A 21,203-nucleotide genomic window follows, 5' to 3' on the forward strand; every position below is an offset into this window, starting at 1 on the left:
TTTTCAGAAAGTTTCATAAAACCTTTACTAAATCACAAGGAAGATTTTTGTCTGGCTGATATCATCCCCAAGGAAGGCAAACCACAAAAATCATTGCTGCTGACAAAGTGCTGTATCCAAGCCTCTGAATGGAAAGTTGAATGGAAGGAAAAAGTGTGATTAAAAAAGGTTGAACTTTGAACAGGGAAGTCAAGTTTGGGGATATTACCAAAGAGTAGTTTGAGGGTGGATGATATTTTTTTCTGCAAGAAATATCCTAACCTGAATGCCTATGAATGAGAATTTCAAATAAAACTGTAACAGCTGCATTTAAAAAAATGTTTTTTACAATATAATTTCTGTGTTTTTGCAAAAACCCACCTACAAGACATTTATATATGCTGGGGAAAAATGCTTTCTCACATTTGTTTTTAAGCAAAGTGACTGATCTACTGTATACCCTTAATATAGAGAGCATAGTTTGTTTTCCTGGTACTTTCTTTTAAGCCATACTGAAGCTTAATACCTTTCACTTTCAATTTCTTCCAGATTATTAGTTCAAACATCATTTAGACCAAAAATTTGCTTTGCTTCTGCAGGAATTTGTTGCAGAGGAACAAGCTGCACATTATATTTCTGTGGATTTCTGAAGTCAAACAAATCCTGCATCCATATGCAGCCCATAGTCTGGGGGGTGTGATGAGAAAAATGTATTGGGATGAGATGGTAATCATTATCCATCTAATGGATCCGGCTGATCTAATCCACGCTTACTTACAGTTCAGAGCTGCTAAGCCCACATGCAGCTGTCTGTCAAACAATAACAGAAATTAAAGTCATTGTGATGATCTACCTTTCTGTGTAATCCACATGCTGAGTTAAAACGCAGGACAGAGCTTTCTGTTGTTTTTAGTGTAATCTACTGAAGGGGGGTCAGGCATCAATCCCTGCACTAAAATCTGAAATAGATTAAAATTTCTGATGTCAAAGTCTCCTTGGACTATTTTCTCTAATTATATTGTATTACTGCTACATGCTTTAAAATCTGATTTACCAATTGATTATTACACAGTTTGATGTAAACAAAGTGAAGACACTGACCGAGTTTACAGCAACTTGCATCTGTGTCTCCATGTAAATCATTTAATCTTAGCTAAAGATGAGTCTGCAGGGTGTGAATGCATCAAACAGATCATAAGAGACTAAGCGACATGTGCCGGCAAGATTTTCTTCTGCTTTAGTCTCAATTTTCCTGCAGTAGCTGAACTTTTCTTGGTGTTTGGTGCCAGATTTTGTTTTCTTTTATTTGGATTCCCATTAGTTTCAGTTCTTTGCATCTGCTCTTCCAGGGGTCCATACATTCAGCATTAACAACTAAAAACACATATATCGCATAATAAATTCAAAATAAAAGTAATTGTAAAAATAAACAAATAAAAAATTGAGGCCATGAATTAAAACAAATTAATTAAAATGTAATGAAAAGCATTCTATAAAAGGGCGTTCATTTCAAAATTTCAAGCACCACACAAATGGAAAAACATCCACAATCAGTATAACACCATATAGGATTTAGAATCATTCAGTAAAGTTCTTTTTCTTGTAAATATTTTTCTTAAATATTGGGCGACTGTGGCTCTTTGGTAGAGTAGTCGTCTTGCGATCGGAAGGTTGTAGGTTCGATTCCAGCTTCCTCCTGCCACATGTCGATGTGCCTCTGGGCAAGGCACTTAACCCCAAATTGCCTACCGATCTGCGTATCGGTGTATAAATGTGTGCGTGTTTGTGAGTGCGACTGGGTGAATGTGACTCTAGTGTAAAGCGCTTTGAGTGGTCAAAAATGACTGGAAAAGCGCTATATAAGTTCAGTCCATTTACCATTTACCATTTAAAACTGTTCAAAAATAATTTTCCCAATGTAACTCCAATATGTTTTTCTGTAAAGTTTTCCCTAGCTATGTATAAAGTAGTATGTCTGGACGAATTTCTACCTTCGATTGCATGTTTACTTTGATAATCATGTACATTAATACTAATATAACCATTGGTTGTTTTGAACTCATGATGTATCATGAGTAATATTTTAAAAATAAACCTGAATTCAACTTTTAGCCAGGATAATCTACTATGCATCATACTGACATTACTTCTGAAAGCAGCTCGTTTGTTTTGTATGTGCAAATGAGCTGCTTTATTTTGAACTATTTGCAGTTTTTGTATCACACCTCAATAAAAAGATGTTCCTCCATTTATCATTTTAATGCACTGCTTTGATTAGTGTTATTATGGTGAATCCCAGTAACTCCTAAAACTGTGTGCTCAGACACTGCAGAGGTTAACTCATCAGTCCGTCGTCATGCTTAAGCTGCCAGTTTGAACAATTGGCCCCCAGTATAGGCATCTGACGAGCTTTACAGCAGATTAGTGTGTGAAATATAGGTCATCCTCTGATTTAGGTGAGAAATGTGAAAGATCATGCAGATTTACCTGTTTGCTTTGTCTTAATTCTTTCTTCCTTGGTAATTTTGTCTAATGCTGTTTGTTTTTTCAGGTAAACAATATGCTGATATATGTTGTTAAATCACATAAATACTGTTGAAAGGTGTAAACATGAAATTTGAAGCAGCAGATTCTTTAGAGATTAATACATAAATCTGTTTCTAATGTCAGATGTACAGCAGGAAAAAAGGGAACTATAGAAACTGGTTGGACTAAGACCTAATAAATACAGTAAAATGAAGCATTTGGCTATAAAAATGAAGCTAAACTATTAAAGACTCTGGAAGTATAATTATGTTTGCAAGGAAGAGTAGCTCTATTGTTTTACTACTGCTTTTAATTCACACATTTGCATTTGTGATGGGGGTAATTATGAGCTATTTATTATTCACACAATCCCTCATAAAAAGCTAATGAGCATTTGTTTTGCCGACAGTAAAAATGCAAGAGAAAACAATTTATATTTGTTAGCACTCACGGGTCATTATGCTGGAGCCATTTTTCAGAGGCGTGCAGCATCCCCTGCTTGATCTTAGTCACTCATTTATTCCTCTGCTTAGTCTGAACGGATCGGCCTCCCACCATCTGTAAGCCAATGAGATTGACGGCTTTATTAAAATAAAACTATTCAACACCTTCTATGGTGGCACGACAAGTTTCTCTTTTGATGCATGAAGACCTTTTTTGTATTTTTAGGTATATTCAGGTTGTTGTTAGTGTTGCAGGAGAAAACAGAAATCCTGTTCCAGTTAAAGTCCCAGAAGCATTTGGCAAGTTTGCTGCAGCTTTTTATAAAAAAGCAGCCGGCTGGCAGGTAGATGGTGTAATGGTTGTTATGGAGACTTAGTAACCAAGATGTAGCTTTTTGGCTACAGCTGGCAAATGTCCTAAATCCAATATCTTTTTCCCCCATATGCGTCCCATATTTACCTTTTTTCTTGGCAGCCTGAACGGCCCGATTTTGATTCTTTCACCACCAAGATTTGTGCCACTTCCATATGTAATAATAAACAAGATACGCATTTAATCCAACTTTTACATCATTGATATGAAACATGATTCATAATTCTGCACCAGATGAAGCCAGGCGTGGTAAATTGGAGTGCAAACAATGGCTGAAGCAAGAAGTGGAGACACTTAACTTTGCTTTTTCTAAGCTTCCTCCATCTTCTTATGATCTTGTGACGATACTCTGGGCTCTTGTTGCTCAACAACTTTGAAACGGTAATAACTGTTTCCAGTTATCACTTCTGTAAGCAGTGTGCTGCTGTGTGACTTTTTCTTCTTCTGCGTGTGTGGGTCGCTTTGGAGTTGTAAAACATTCATGGTTGTCCGATTGCGGTCACATCTAATTAGTAGTATAGTATGAACGACCAAACCGAAAACAATCGGATTCCCTTCTGCCTTGCTTGTCACGGTTTCAGTTGTTTGAAACTTTTTAATTATTGTTCAAAAAGTAGACATAGACATCTTGGGCTAGTAGCCATTTCCTGACTTACTAACATCTAGAGACATCTGCCTTACTAGGATAATATGTTCTGTAGTCTTTCCCATTTTGCAGACAATCACTCAGATGTAAATTTGTAATTCAGGTAAGCTAGTGAAGGGCTGCGCAGAGGAGGAGGCGGTGTTGTTGCTTTGCAACAAAAATGAGGAGGATAGTTGAGTAGCTGGGAATCAATGATGTCATCCCAGATTAAAATGTTGTTCACTACGTTAAGGTGTGAACAGGTCAAAGATCAGAGGCTGGTTGAACCTTCATGCCTTCACCTGTCCCCTGTCTTCTCCTCCATCCACTCCTCCCCACAGTCCAACAACAGACGTCTTATCAAACGTGACTGATTGCTGTGATCTGGACTCTGGGCAGCCATTAAGCAAATTACCTGAATCATTGCGAGGATTATGCTCATTAACACATGATTAGCATCAAATTAAAATAATGAGTGTTTAACTTGTGATGTCTTCCAGTTGTTGGAACAGCTTGATCAGCCATGCCAGGTTGACACGGGAGGGACGGACCGCCGCGTCGGGAAACACCCCAAAGTGGAGGAAGGCCAGCCAGGTGCAGGACGGATGGCGAGCTGGGCAGTTCAAGGTGAGCCGCAAACGTTTCAATACGAGTTTGAAACGTTTAAGGTTCAGTATTTTGCTGAATATATAGCTATTCATGCTTTAAAAGTTTGTATTTATTCCTAATGTCTTGAAATCTGAGTGTTTTAAGTCAGGGATGTTGAATTGAAAAAGTGTCTAAACGCTGTAAGATGCTGCATCAAATCCATCTGGACTGCTGTTGTCTTTCAATAGTTCACACAGATTTAGTAATAAAAAAAAATCCCAAACATTAAAGTCGTTTGTGCGTAAAAATAAAGTTTCATGCATTTCATGTGAAAGAGAAGCAGCAGATTTTGATACTTTTCAACCCAGACCTGACAGATGTTTCTTCCTTTTATCTTGTTATAATTTGCCTTAAAGTCTGCAGAAATCAGCACATTGCTTAGATATGCACATTTGTTTTTTAAAATAAGTGCAACATTCTCTAATAGTTCAGTGTCGCCCTTTTTTTTCTGAGATGAAGACAGGCAACTTACAGTATCTGCCGCAGCCCCAGAGTGTAGTGCACCTTCTGCTTTTCTCCTCAGGAAATTTATTTTAATACCACAAATGCATATTTAAAAACCACTAAATGTAGTTAAAACTACAACCTGCTGCTGGGAGATTACAGACCCTGAATGGCATTATGTTTTATTGGAGTGGTGGGGGTGGACGCATGTCAAGCGCTTGCCCTGGAGCTCAATTTAATATCATACCCAGTGAGCACAATTCCTTTTTGTACTAATGAAAACAATAGCAGCACTAAACACTCCGGCCCACATGTAATTTAATCTTTGAGGGATTATCTTCCTCTGCTAATGTCAGAATGAGCCGAGTCCTGTGAATATTAAATAAGGCTTCCTGTGCAGATGCTCCACCAACATCTCTGGGATAATGTCAACAGATTTTTTCCTGAGTTTCTTCATATGGGTGGAATTACTTTGTGAAACGTTTATGGGGAAGTGTTTGCCTTTGCAGAGTTCTCCATTAGGCTTGAATGTCATGACACCGATGGCTTTCAGGATTGCGTTTGTGTTAATGGCATTCTGTTCCTTTTGGCTTTGGCTAAATTAAGGGCCATTGCAAATCCATCTTGAGCGTGACTGTGCAGCCAAAGAGGTGAAGGAAGGAGAACAGCTTGGTTCAGATTAATATAGTGTAAAACAATCACTCAGAAGGCCGGATTCACTGTGCAGTTCACACATTTATTAGTTTAATTTGAAGAACGCTGAGCCAAGCATTTGTTTCTTCTGTGTGTGTTTCATGTAAGTGTAGAGCAGAATCCTGAAGGAGAAACACAAAATACTGAAGATGACACATCTGATAAAATCATGCTTATCGCATCTGATAGTTCAGTAAAATCACTGCAATTGGGGACAAAATTTTCAACATTTATTACATTTTGAACTGCTGCGGTTCACTTTTACATGACTCTGTGTTAAATTAACCAAACTCTTTGAAAAACATGTTCCCCTTCTTGCCTGTGGTGGCGCTACACCAAGAACCTGAAGAAAAATACAGGAATGCCTCTATAGGAGACACTGAGCACAACTTCCTTTGGAAAATATAAACAAAAATGAAGTAGCGTCAGATTTTAATGGTTGAAGGATTTCTTTTGTCGTTTCTAAAGAACCACAAGTCATTTCTGCCGCTAGCATTGGACACTCGCGTTTTGTTTGCATCCACATTCAAACCACGCAAGAGTTTACTTTTTTAATCTATCTGGAGTTAGATTAAAGCAAACTAAACAGGCCTGGTGTGAATGCACCCTTAAAGTTCAATCACACCAGGCCTGTTTAATCTGCTTTAACTAAACTCCAGTTCATTTGTCTTGAAAGCCCAGGTTGTTTAGGGAGGTGTGATTGAGTCAATAAACTCTGATGCGGACCAAAAATGTGAACTCTGGTCCGCCTAGAGACCTAGGCCTCAGTTCTGTTGAAGTGAACTCTGGTGCAGTTCAAATATATGTGTGAATTGAAGTGGATAGGAGAAATCGCTCCAAAAGCAGGAAATGAACTATAGCGCATGGTATTCTGGGTAAATGCAAACTAATCAAACACATGAGCCTAGCTCTGGAGACAGAAATGACTCTTGATATTTTACCAAAGTCAAAAATAATCCTACAACTGCTCAAATCTGGTGTTTGACTGGAGTCTCTACTAAACTTTGTTAGACCTAACAGTTGTTTCCTTAACTACGACTGGTTAGCATCAGTTTGAGCCCATCTGCAGCAGCAAACGTCTTGCTGAGTTCACTTGTTGTGTAGCTGCTCTGCTCGCTCACTGCTGAGGAATGAAAAGTCATCCTAAGGACACAGCAGCACTCCTTAGTCGCACTTGATTAATAAAATATTAGCACAGGCAGCAGTTGGCAACATCATTATTATGTTTCTCAAACAGATTAATCCCCTTGAACAATATGAGTCTGCCACCAGTGACGGCGAGAGTTTGGATACAAAAGGAGACGTCAAGCAGGAGGCTGGCTGGCATTTGTCATTTTAAATGGTTTCCTCTGTGATCAGAGCGTCTCTCGGAGCTGAAGGTGAGCTGCAAGCTGGAGAATTTCCTAACTCACATCATTACCACGTCGTCTTGAAGCAAGAAGGCAGCTTTGTTTAGGATTTGAGACCTTGATACATGCTTACTCATTCACAATTCTGTTGTTTTTGAGCCTCAGACCCGGTTAATGAACTCGAGCTGAGGGAGAACCGGGTCTCCTCCTCACGACAGCAAATAGCCAAGGGCAATAGCCGATAACTAATGTGTGGAATATTGCAATTAGCATGGCAAAGTACTTACAGGGATCAAATTAAAAAATTCATTAACGCGCACACTTAATTAAGAAACACTTTTGGGTTTACATGATAAATTATGACACCTATTAAATCTTCCAGTACAAGCTGTAATGGCCTTCTTTGCTCCTGGGTATAGGCAGTGTTCCCTCTCAGGTTCTGAGGAAGTCTCCAAGGACCTGGAGTATTTATTAAAGACTTTTATTAGGGATAATGTTTCCCTGCAAGCCATTTCACTGAAGATGTGCCAGGGTTTTTTTTTTCTTTCCTCCTGTTTGTGCTGCCGCTGCACTTCAGCGTCCTGTCGCAACGTGTCGGCTTTAATTGAAACAAGATTGGAAAGTGCTTCCCGTTGAACGTGTTGTAAAAAGGGTTTAAAATAATGAATTAAGCAGAGTTGTGATAATGACAGCCATCATGTCACGGATGAAGTTGGGGACCGGGGGCGTTTTTATTTCTGCAAAACGTGTCACGTCCTCCTTGCTCATGGCGGCTGTTTTTCACGACGCTTCAAGTGATTTTAGAATAAACACACAACTCTCTGAACATTGTTCTCATTTAGGGCCTTGATTATGTGTTGAATTTTGAATTGATCACATGTTAAAGCCCAAGTGAAAACAAAAAGATATGACACTTCAAAATAAGGATGCTCGATTTATCTACAATAACATCAGTATTGGTTGATTTTTTATTTCCCCCAGTGTTGAATATAAACAAATAAATTAAACTGGTAAATATCAGCTTTTTAGTATGTTGGTCCACATTTTTGTATTGTTATATCCCCACTTTAAGACATGTAATCCTGTCCACAAAATTATACAAATTTTCTGTTTTTTTTCTCCCAAGCACTTAGAGGTTCTTTTAAACTTTTAAAGTCTTTTTATGAACCATTATCTGAACTTTCTGTAGTCCTGAATGAATCGGATGGAGTATCAGTGAACTTGGACTAAAACGATTTAAGCAAGCTAACTTTCAAAAATGTGTCATCATCCTTTTCATACATCCTGGTTATAATTGAAGTTGTTCTTCATTGATAAAATGCATTGATGCATTGATTTTTAGTACGTAAAGCCATGGTAAGTAAGGAGACAGAGTCAGGACCAAGCAAAATTTAAACGAACAAAAGAATGAATTGCGACCATGAATATTAAACATTGGGATTTCATGACATTTTTCCACTTGTCCCAGGAGTTTTTTTTGTTTAACTTTGTTTACAGGAAGCTAAATGAACTGCGGTTTTATCAGAAAGTAATTCATACTGAAACGTTTACAGAAACAAAAGTAATGATGTAGTGGAGGCCATTTGTCTTCTCTGCTTTGAAAATCTCTGATCTAATCTGAAATTTTTACATTTGACAGATTCATAGTGTTATTGGATCATAACTATTGATTAAGATCTTCAACTTAACCTTATATTTAATTTTTCCGTTATTATTATTTCGGTATATTCTGTTTCCACAAATTACTGTCTCCAGAAAACCTTTCTTCTTGTAAGCAAGAGCTGAACAGCAGTGCACAGCAACTTGTGGGGGAGGGGCAGCACAGTTACTCTGTGGTTTGTACAGGGGAATAAAAGCTGCTTTCTCTGGTATCTTATTAAAAGGATGATGTGAGCTGAAATGTAAGAAGTTTTGAAAATGTACCTGGTCAAATCTCCTTTCACTTTTCACCTTTGAAATCCTCATGTGTTTTCACTCACATCTATAATCAGTCCTGAAGGTTTTAGTTACAGGCTGCTTCTTCATAGACCCTCTGAGTGGAGTGTCTGACTACTGAGGGGTTGTGTAAATAATATTTTCTGAAGATGAAGTTTCAGCTGCCGTCTCCTAAACACGATGTAACTCCCAAAGCGTGGAAACCCTGAGATCTTAATCATCTCATTCATACACCAGCAATGTTTCCTCACGGCAGAGTAATTAAACCCATCATCTCAATCAAGCAAATAAATAAATCTGATTTGTTGGACGGCTCTGCCCAGATGTGTTTTAGTCAGGAGAGGGAAGAGGAATCGGTGCAGTCGCCCGGGGTGACCGGGATCTGGAGGCGCTTCCTCATAACGGTCAAGAGGCTGTTGACAGGAGGCCTCTTGAACCTTGATTAGCTCCTGTTTCTGTCCTGAATGGCCTCTTCATTTTGGTAATTTTGGTCTTTTTCTATAATCAAAGCGCCCTCTGAACCCTGGCGCCCATGAAGATGAATGCGCAGCAAAAACATACTTAAACATCAGTTCTTCATATCTAAGAACCTTACTTCTATTCTAGGGTTTTTTATATCAACACAGTTAAAATAAGTTCTTTAACAAGATATGAAAACAGTGAAATCATTCTTAAGTCTACGAAAACACAACAGAGTCTCCTCCTATTTAACAGAGATTAGAGTGAAATGAAAAGGCTGTTTGGTTTGGATCAATGGAAAAGTTAATGGTAAACTCGGTGAATGAAAGGTGGCAATGTCCTGTGGACGTCACACAAACCCAAATCACCAGCCATCCACCACCGTGCTTAACAGTTTTTGGTTTTTTCCAACTAAATAAAAAAACATTTGAACCCATGTGTCCAAAGAGCTTCGTTCCAGACGTCTTTGGGTTTGTTCAGATGTTGTTTCTGATTCAGGTCAAGTTCATTTGCATAGCACATTTCAGCAACAAGTGCTTTGCATCATATAAACATTACATTATGAAGGTTGATACAACAGCAGCACATCTTTAATGTATTTTGTTGCTAAGCCGTTCAGTGACTTATAAACTAACAAAAGCATCTTAAAGTCTATTCTATCAGTGGAACGACTTTAGAACTGGGGTGATGTGCTCTATCTTGCTGGTTTTAGTCAGAACACCAGCAGCAGCGTTCTGGATCAGCTGCAGCTATCTGACTTTTTAGGCAGACCTGTGAAGACGCTGTTGAAATGATCAATATGACTGAAGATAAACTCATAGATGAATTTCTCTAGATTTTGCTGGAAGCTCTCATCCTGGCAGTGTTCTGCAGGTGATAGAAGGCCGACTTTGTAGCTGTCTTTGTGACTCAGTGAAGGTTCAGGTCTGAGTCCATCACTACACCCAGAGTTTTGACCTGATCTCTAGTTTCTAGCTGTAACAACTGAAGTTTTGTGCTGACTCTTGATTGTTCCTTTCTGTGTCCAAAGATAATAACTTCAGTCTGGTGAACTAACCTGAGCTAGTAGGAGCCTGAAGATATTAAATAAGACGGGGCCTAGGACTGAACCTTGTGGTATCCCACGTGTCTACTGCGCGTTCCGATGGGAAGCTGCCTCCAAATTGTACTACTTCAGTGTTTTCTGCTCAGTGAGGCCTGATCATTTCTCTGACCTTGGGTGAATATGCTCCCATGTGTAATGTCTTCTTCAAATAATCGTTCTATCTGTGAAATCATGGACATCAAATTTGTTGGAAATGATCTTTTACCCTTTCGGAGATTAAACGGTTGCTCATCTAAGGTTATTGCTGGTGGCTGCCCACCCTGGCATGGTGTTGGCACATCTGTGTATCCTTCAGAGCAGCACCTACCTGCTGCTTTTCCTCTTAAATCTTTTCCACAGAAGGCATTTCCATTTTGGTTTCCATGCTGTACAGTTCATGTTTCTGTGCAGTTTAAGTTAAATTTCCAAAATTTTAAAAGCTGGAAGATTCCGGATAGTTATCTACTGATACAATGTGCTTTGTTTTTGCTGTCATATGCCATTTTTACACAGTTGCAGCTACACTATTTATAGTCTTAATGTAGTAAATCTTTAATTTCAACCTATAAGTCTAAAAGAGCTGAAAGCCAATGAGAAGGTCCCTCTGCTGTCTTCTGGTAAAGGTCCTTTCATGGTTTTACTACCTTTCCCTTAATAAACCTTTTAAGTTAATAAGTGTCTGAGTTTGTGACAGAATGATCTGTGGGCTGCGCCGTGAGCGAGCAAACCTGCCGCCGGTTTGAATCTTTGAAGCGAGCCTTGGCTCACTTCTGCTCCATTATTTAAAACAAGTGTCCAGAGCTGTGTGCCACGACGAAATTATTAACTGTGTATTTCATAATGCCGCTGACAATATGTTAACGTGTTTTTCCTCCTCCCCCCGTCGTGAACAGATGGGTCCTTTTACTTTATTTTCCACATCAAGTATGATTATTTCTTTGTGCCAAAGGCCACCTGCCGTTCCTCAGTCTCTGTTCTAATTATTTATGTTGGTAACACACAGCAGGACTTGTTATCAGTTGGATGGTGTCTTAATAAAGGAAGGCACATCAACATATTGACATCATGTTCAAGGGGAAAATTTATCACCGCACAAAAGCGAGCAACAGGGGTCGCCGGAGCGGATCAGGCCAGGTGCCAACACCTCCACGTCCGACCTCCTTTTGTTCCCAGACGCCGGGTTTCCTCTCAGCACACGTCTGAGGAACCCTGTGATGATAATTAGGCGAAAGCCAATTAAAAAGTCAAATAAGAAGGAATACATTATCATTAAGGTATGCAGAGGTGATGGTTTTTGGCTGTAATCAGATGACAGAAAAGGACACGGAAACTAAACTGTTTGGCAAGAAAATCCCGGCAACGTTTTGGTTCTCAGTCCTGCCTGTTTAAAACTTAGAATCACTACTGAATTCAGCTGCTTTTGCTTTTTTCACACAAATAATTTAGATTAACAATCAAATTTTAGTACCAAACAAAGACAATGTGAGGACATACAAAATCCACTTCACAAATGATTTTCTTGCAGCAAGACTGTTCAGGTTTAGTGGAATATGTGAAAACCTTATTTTAACTCCAGCATAATTCCCAAAGAGTTATTTACAGAAATGTTGGCAAGTAGTACGCAGCTGACGAAAGCTGTGGTGTCAAATTCGTTTTCATTTGGACATATCAACATAATGCATGTTATCAAAGTGCTGGTTGTGCTTGAATGTATTGATAAAACCAATTAAACAAATATTTATAAATAGCTCTTAAGTACTATATCAAAACAATTATGCCGGGTTTGCGTATTGCAATCCAAATGCTAACACTGGTTAGCATATTTCTAAATTAACACCACAAATCAGATTTTGTGGTGCTAATTTAGAAATATTTGCATGACATTTTGCAATATTTACACTTATTTAAGACCATAATTGTGGCTTCTTTTATATTGATCACAAACGTTACTTGACATGGAGTAAGATTGAGGCAGCAGTATAGTAAAAGTAAGAAATACTGCCACCTGCAAGTTGGAGTTACTCATTGAAACTCTGTTTTGCAGAAAATTTTGCATTTGCCCAAAAAACCACAGTGATCTGTTGATTTTTCCGTAAATTTCTGTGATTGTGGAATTGCAAAAAAGCATAGAGATAAAAACTGCTTTGAATTGGTTGATAAAATATTTAAACACAAAACTGTTATCTTGAAGGTTCATCTGTTTGAAACAGACACACCTGTCATTATCAAGTATTTGTTACCAATGACTGGGTAACTAAAAATCCAGAGGATACCGTAATAAATTCTTAAAACGGTCAAATAAAGTGAAAAAAGCAAAATGTAGAAGGGGAAAAATGATTTGAACACTCCCTAAAATATTGGAAACAAAAGTAGCAACCAAGTTAAGTACCCATGATGTTTGACAGCATCGTGTCGTGGGATCAGGTCACACTTAATTAGGACTCCTCTGCTGTAAAATGTAGAACACTTACACTTAAACAAGCATGAACGTTTAATCCCTGCAAGCTACAAATGAATACAGCATAATTACATTTCTACATGTGCAGCTTTGTTCTTTCCCAAAGTGACTCGGAAAGGGTTCTGAAATGTCATTGATGAACGCTGATGCAATATAATTACAGAGGTTCTACCCTTCCTAAGCCTTCATATCCATCCCAGCATAAGAAAAATAGAAAAGCCGACATTCCCCCACGAGGGCAGTAAGCCACAGTAGCAGTCCCATTACAAGAGCCAGATTTAAAAGGGTTACAAAACCTTTATCTAGCCATTTAAGAACATATATGGGCTGAGAGTATCCAGAAGAGCAAAAGTCATTGTGGAGCTCAGACAATGCACTGACCATAAATCCATAATAGCCTTTAGGATTAAAGAATATGCTCTCAGAGTTTAATTACATATTGCTTCAGAGAGCCTCGCCCTGCTGGGACGGAGAGGCCCACTGTTGCTTCTGGCGATGAGATGAGGGACAGACGGCCAGAAAATTAACAGAAGGATTTATTTAATCTCAACCAGTGAAAGTTTTCAGCTGTAATTCGTCCACACTAAGTGCCATGTGGATGCACAAATCAGCAGCTGGAGTACACTTGTGCCGTTTGCACGCAAACACAAATAACCTGGAAAACAAGAAGGAAAAACCTGCATTTGAGATCTGAATACAACATTTGTTACATCTTAAATGGCACAACGGCGTATTAGGGACATACTTAGAAAAACTGAAATTACAAGAATAAAGTCACAGTATGAGAATAAAGTTGTACGAGAAAAAATGTATTACAAGAAGAAAGTCGAAATAATTTGAAAATAAAGTTGTACTGTGTGAATAAAGTCAATTTTCAGAATATTATGAGAATAAAGTCATAACATCATAACTTTATATGGCGAAGTTGTGAACAATGACATGGATTTTTTGAGCTGTTTTAGAATTGTAGTGCCGCAATTTCCAGCACATTACATGCGTCATAGCCAAACATTAGTGATTGGGTAAAATTTTAAACTTTTAAGTTTTTAAAACTGCTTCTTAGAGTTCACACCTCCAGGAAGATAATGTCTTTACAGCTGAGGATCCAGACATTCTGTACAAAGTAGAGCATAGAACAAAGAGCTGGTTTTTACCAGGCTAATTTTTAGGCATTTGCTTAACATTTTTTTCAGATTTTTATTCCAAATACTCTGAGGTTTCCAAGTTGGAACAGCCTGTGCTTCTTGTGGAGTTTTTTACATTAATCTATGCACCACAAATTTGGAACAAACTTCCAGAAAACTGTAAAACAGCTGAAACACTGACTTCCTTTAAATCTCAACTAAAAACCCACCTGATTAGGATTGTATTTGAAACGTAATCAATTACAAATTTAATCATGGAACTTGACTTAATGTCATGATGTAAAGCACTTTGAAATGCCTTGCTGCTTAAATGTGCTATACAAGTAAATTTTTATTTGATTAACAGAATGTCAGTAGCTTCGTTTCTGTTACAGATGTGTTGAAAACATTGTTGTTACTCTGTTGTTGAAAAAATACAATTTTGCCGTTGCTGTATTCACACTAAATAAGAAACGTATTTAAAATCACACGTGAATATGTTTGTTCACACAATAAGTTATTATAAAACATAATCATCGAACCACTTCCTGTCGTCTTTTTCATCTTTTCCACCAGTAGTAGCTTCCAGTTTTTGATTACATGAGTATTTCCAGTGCAGTTTTGCAAAATACACAAATTTCAATACAGCCAAAAAACTCCAAAAAAGACTTTTATAGAAAAACATGAGTTTTTTTCTAAATGTCCATGTTTCCATTAAGCCAATTTATTTTCATAATTCCAGTTTTATATTATGCCAAATGAAAACACAGCTACAGTCAGAATGTGTACACAAAATTACAATAAATGGAGTAAAAGTTTTTAGATGGAGAAACTTCGAAAAGATGAGAAGCTTAACCAGCTGAAGCTCCCAGTGGTGCTGCAGCAGAACAGGACAATAATTAACTAAGTTTGACACCCTTCTTTGAAGAATATAAGATTATTATTCTGCTTTAATTAGTATGCTAATGTACAGAGTTTCTTTATGATCACTTCCCTTTTTCCATTATATTTCATATCTCTTGCTAACCTTTTAAAAAGAAGATTTAGTTCACTTTGTCTTGGGCTAAAGCTCCAGTTTATAGCTATATAATTAATTTCAGAGGCATTACCCAAAAATCAGAGCAGTTATTAGCACAGAATTTCAATTCCATTTAGAGAACGTACCTGATAATGCTGCAGCGCAGTTACTTACTAGCAGAATCCTTAAATGTATTAATAAGAAGAGGTCAATGAGATATTTAAGGAAATGCTGAAGTCCCTACATTAGCAATTTCCCCCCACAGAATTAGACTCCTTCGGAGGAGAAGTGCGTTTGAGAAGTCCAGCTGCTTTCTCCTCAGAAACCTGATGGAGGATCTTTAGAGAACAGCTGCAGAACCCAGAGCCAGAAGGTCTCATCATGCTGCAGATAACAGAAGCATCAGTCACAAATTAACATCTTCATCGGCTGTTAAATTTACATAATCAATGTAGATGGTTAGCATCAGAGTGAATGTAAGCTAATAACCAAAGCCTATTGTCGAAGTGTGCATAGTGTGTGCATATTAGAGCAAGAAGCGGCGTTTTTATTAACTCTCCTGCTTCCTGGCTGCTGCTGTCAGTGCTTTGTTTTTAATCATAACCATCCAGGTCTGCAGTGAACCACATCATATTGTGGCTGATGGGTCGCACTCACCCTCAGTGGGGTTACAAGGCCTGTGATATACTGTGACTGCTTCAATCAAAGCAGCAGATTTGAATGTCCACGCGGCCGGTAACAGTAACAGCCTCAGTGTGAGATTTATACCCTCATTGAGAAAATTACATTCACTCCCTGTCCTCACTGTTTGGCATCCATTACAGTTCATTATTATCCTTGGAAGCTGTAAAGCTCTGTAATAACAGGTTAAAAAAAAGAAAAATGGAGGTTTTGCCAGATTGAGGCATAAATTGTCCCGACCCTGCTGGTGGAAAACATTGGACTTGTCTAATTATTTTCCTTCTCTCTGAAGGTCCAGACAGGCTTTTTGATTAAAGTAGTGGAGCCTCACCTCTCGAAGGAGTTTTGTTTCCAAACTCGTGAGCTATTCTAGTAACGATTGTATTGTCTTTTTGTGGTTCACTTGCATTTTTTTAAACCAACAAACTAACAGTTTGCTGGAGGATAAATTGTCCCAGTGGTTTTTACAATAAATAATATTATTTTGTCACCATTTTCAAGAAATATATTGATAATGAGGCAAGTTCTCTCTCTCAAACATCAATAAACTTACATTTTGTGAAGAACACATAACACAGGAACTGGGAGATATTTTAAGCATCCAAAATAATAAAACCAAAATAAATAAATAAAATGGAAACAAAAAAAAAGACATAAAACTGAAACCAAAAATAAAATGAAGTTTAAAGTCTGAACCTTCAGAAAATATTAATAAGCAGAATGGATCTATTTTATTTAATCATTAATTGATAAATTGCTTATTGTAACAGGCTTAACTACCACCAAACTACATGATGGAGGAATGTAGATTTATATTTCATACCAGCAGCCTGCAGAGAAAAACAGACATGTTTAATTTAACAAAGTTTCTCAGACATGCCTGTTTATTTACAAGAGCTTTACAAAAGTGTTTTGGAGTTTCAGCTTTTAAAGGAACAGAGGTGTTAAGTTACAAAATCAAAAGTTTTTATAAGTCATATTTGATATATATATATATATATATATATATATATATATATATATATAGCATTTTTATAACAACTGAAGTTAACATAGTTACTTGGTTATGCTATAAAATGGCACTTTGTGCCTGGAAAACACATAATGCCCCTTTAAAAGAAGCTACACTGAAGAAATTCCTGAACCTTTTCATCAAATCTTGGTTGGTTCCCCAGCAGGTTTCATGACTCTGCTAAAAACTATCGTTATGTTTAGAAAGCAAACGTTTGGAGCTGCCGGTGCTCCGGCCAGGCTACCAGCTGGGACTTCCATGGGAGCAGGTGATGTGGAGGCTGAAGCTGTCTCTGTCAGCCGCCCCAACCCCCACTGCATTGAGGAGTCTTCATAAATAATCTTCCAGCAATCTGCCTCTCCCTCCACTCTCTTATTAATTACTTTTACGGCCAAAATCAAACATCTGTCATGCTAGAATATACAAATTAATTATGCAGCTTCTCCCCATCAACACCCATATAACAATGTTCCTCAGAGTCCTGCTGGTAGCAGAGCAGGAAGAGCGGCTGTGTTGTCATTGTAGTTTATTTTTTCTAAAGGATCTCGGATCTGCTTCTAAAATATAAAAATATAAATATAGTCATTTTATTAATTATTTTTACTATTAATTTTAAGATCTTCAACAAATGTCAGTTGTGAAGGCTTTCCACTGATTACATTAATAACCTCTTCGGAGTATTAACAATTAAAGATTTGTATAGGAAAAGAATACCAGCTAATGGTGCATTGATATGCACATATGCAAAAATTTTAGCTTTCAAATTTTTGCATGAGTGCAGCTATAGAAATTGTATATCTTTAAAAAAATGTTTACACACAAAGTTCACAGAGACTCAAAGGACAAAGTCCAGTCATTGGACTGCTTGTCGGTGAAGCTAATATTTAACCAGATAGCCTTGGCTTATGCTGACCAGGAGGTTTAATGCCTCACTGTTGCATATACAGGTCCTCCCCTTCCTGTCAAATGGTCAGACCTTTTACTGGTCATTGGAAGTTTTTCTCGATCAGGAGTGCCTTGGCATTAGCTTGCAGCATTAGTACAGCTAGTATATGACATTCTTCTGCCTCAGAGAGAAAGTACCTCCAAACAGTGCTGTTGTGTTAGCATTGTCGGCTAAAGAGAATCGCACGTTTTCTGTTTTCTGATGATGTTAAGAGTTTAAAACATCTATTCTGCAGCTTATTGGGGAGAGGAGAAGCTGAGTGTCTGCTATTGGTAGAAATGCAACAATTTGGGCAAATGTGGATTTGCCCATTTGTATCTGTTTTGACATTAATAAGTATCTTTGAATGATTGTTTCGGAGCATCGATTATATTGAGAAATCAATTATTTTTACAACCTTATACCAATATATTGTTCATGCCTACCTGCAGTTCTCTCTGTTGCTAGTTCACCCCCTTCTACCACACGTTTCCTTTCACTTTACTTTTTTTGTTAACATTCTTGGATAATGTGAAATAAATTTGAGTCTTTTTGGTGATATTCTCATTTATTGATTTAACTTGTTCTTTTATTATCATAAGCTGAGCCCTCTGCTGAACTTTAATGTTCATATTTTTGAAACAAGGAAAAAGCTACAAGATGCTGTTGAAAACACAACCGGGAAGGCTTTTTTTTTTTTAGCTCTACAGAAATCCCAAATTTTTCATAATATTTGTGCCACTCTTTGCCTTACCTGGTTTCCGTGACCGTGTGTGTGGAGCAGAAAGATCTTGGAAGTCCACAGGCCCACTGACAGAAGACAGCTGTCTGCCCATCCTCCAGTTCCGTCTTGAGCTGTCCTGGGATCTGCCTGTTCACAGGTCAGGACCCAAGAGGAGAGGCACCATTTGGTACCAGTTACCGAGCGGTGGGTGGGTGTACTGGTGCCACCTCCACCCCCATTCAGTCAAGGTAACACCAGCTGGCCTAAACGTGGCAGGAGGAGAGCTGTGCAGAAATGGCACCTGATGACCTCAACAGAAACCAGACTCCTCCCCTTCCTGTTTGTGTGACTGTGGATGGAAATGCTATTCAAAAACCCTCACAGCAGTTGAAGGACAGGCTTGGATATGCCACTCCAAAACTTTCTATTTTTTCAGTCATTTAGTGGTTGACCTGCTGGTGTTTTTGATAATTCTATCTAGACTGATTATTTCAGGTTTTTGAGTTTATTTAAATGGGACCTATTATGCAAAATTCACATTTTGCACGTGTTTTGTACTTCCATTTGAGTCTCAACTGTTTGCTAAAAACCTATGGCAATAACTTAATGTTTTTTACTGTCTGGAAAATGCCCCATTTCAAAACCTCCCAATTATTATGTCACAAGTGACATATACTGAACCGTTACCTAGCAACCAAAGCAGATCTCCAGCACGTTTTGTCAACTTGTTTTACCGCTAAATGTGCTGTACAATGGCTGCTGGAAAAGACAAGTGCTTTGTTTTCAACTTGCTATCCAGAAACCACTTGCTTCATTCTTGTTGTGCAGGAGGGTTCACTTCTGCTTCTCAAAGATGTATGGTTGTATAATTATGCATGTGTTTGCAGCCATTTTCGTGAGTGTAAATGTTGAGTTGGGGGGCGTGGCCAGCAGCAGCTTATTTGGATTTAAAGTGACAGAGGCCCTAAAACATCTCATCCTGAATGGAGCTCACCAGAGGCAGAACTGACCAGACTAAGATCTCATTATGTAAAAATGATTTTGTGCAAAAAAAATGTAATGAATGTGTTTTGTATCGCCCATAAACCTAACCTCAGTTGTTCAAGGAAGCATAATTGGTCACCTTTAATTTGAGGCAGGGTGTCATCTTTTAACCTACTTTGTTTTTACACAGATGAGTTCTTGGTTCGGCTAGTTAGAGAATAATCCGGCCTGACTGGGGCTCCTAAAATTTAGCCAAAAAACTGTGGTTAGTAACATCTAATGATTTAACAAATTCAGTTCAATTCCATTTTTGCACAGGGCCAGGTTAGTTATCAATCAATCAATCAAATTTTATTTGTATAGCACATTTCAGCAGCAAGGCATTTCAAAGTGCTTTACATCATTACAAATACAGAAACACAATGCAAGATAGAATCATTAAGTCAAGTTCCATTAGTTAGTTTCCCTTATAAATATAATCGTCATTTGAAACCAGATTTTTGTGTTTACTCAGCTTATCTTTGTCTGGCATTAAAGTTAGCTCGCTGATCTGAAGGATTTAAGTAACAAAAAAAGAAATATGAAGAAATCAATGAGATGACCAACACTTTCTTTTGTTCCTTCTAATACTGTAGAAGAAACCTGAATAATTACTTCACAATAAATGTGGCACTGGGCTAGTCTTGGTGATGCTAAAAACTACAGAACATGCAATAATAGATGGATAAAATCTATTACTAAATTAAATTCTTGCAAGAATTCAAAAAGGTGCTTCAAAATTAGATACAGAAAAATCGGTGCAGGCATTTATTTTCAGAAAGTTTAGTTATGGGCTTCAGTCAGGGAACTGAAAAATGCCTCTGCCAGAGTCCTGACCAACACCAGGAAACTGGAACAAATCCCAGCAGTCCTGACATCACTGTTGATGCTTCCTGTCTGCAAAATAAATGATTATAAGTCTTGATTTTGCTGTATAAGGCACTGAAGGGTCTCGGGCCTAAATCCATCTCTGAGTTTGTCGGTGTTGCTACCAGAACTAAACAAGGAGAGGCATTAGGTTTCTACAAAAAGTCTGAGATGTTCAGAAACCTTTCGGCTTTTTTAATAATCAGTAAACCTTAGTCTGTCTCAAAAGTGTAACCTCCTTCTGTGTAAATAAAACTGCACAGCTGTATATCCACATCCAGACACGTGAGCTTTTCATCTTTGTCATCAAACATAAAAATAAGTTTCAGTCCCAACAATTTATGATTGTTAAGCATGGCAGCATATATTATGACAAACAACACATGCTCCATTATGCCAGCTGGTGTAATGACGTGGTAATGCCGGACTCATTAACTCCAGCACACAGTTTACGGTGGCCTTTTATGACAGAATTAATTGATTCACACATGCGCTAAAACAAAAATAACTAGGATGAAAATGCAGTTGGATGTGAGCCCTCTAATCTGTCATAAACATTTCTGGTGGTAAAGCAGGGTGACATTATTCATGTGAACGACTGGTAATATAAAGAATAAACAACCACAGACCAGCTTTTATCTTCAAATGTAGCTTTAATGTGTGGCCGAGCAGACAACCCAGAGGGGGAAAAAAAATCAACATCTTTAACATTATTAGTTATTATGGCCTTCAAATGAGTTCTATCAAAATATATTTCTCTATAATTGCAGACAGAATCATCATCCTGGCATTTGGGATTAAAATTTTTCTGCA

General features: G+C 37.9%; 1 long non-coding RNA gene across 1 annotated transcript; it reads left to right on the forward strand.

The window, feature by feature from the left end:
* Nucleotides 1-2,282: 2,282 nt before the first annotated feature.
* On the forward strand, nt 2,283-19,623 carry LOC116730193 (uncharacterized). Its single transcript, XR_004341276.1, has 3 exons — nt 2,283-2,292; nt 11,527-11,531; nt 19,498-19,623. It is a non-coding gene; the product is annotated as an uncharacterized LOC116730193 (long non-coding RNA).
* The last annotated feature ends 1,580 nt before the right edge of the window (nt 19,624-21,203 follow it).

The sequence above is a fragment of the Xiphophorus hellerii genome, chromosome 12 (genome assembly GCF_003331165.1).
Source record: "Xiphophorus hellerii strain 12219 chromosome 12, Xiphophorus_hellerii-4.1, whole genome shotgun sequence".
Classification (NCBI taxonomy): domain Eukaryota; kingdom Metazoa; phylum Chordata; class Actinopteri; order Cyprinodontiformes; family Poeciliidae; genus Xiphophorus; species Xiphophorus hellerii.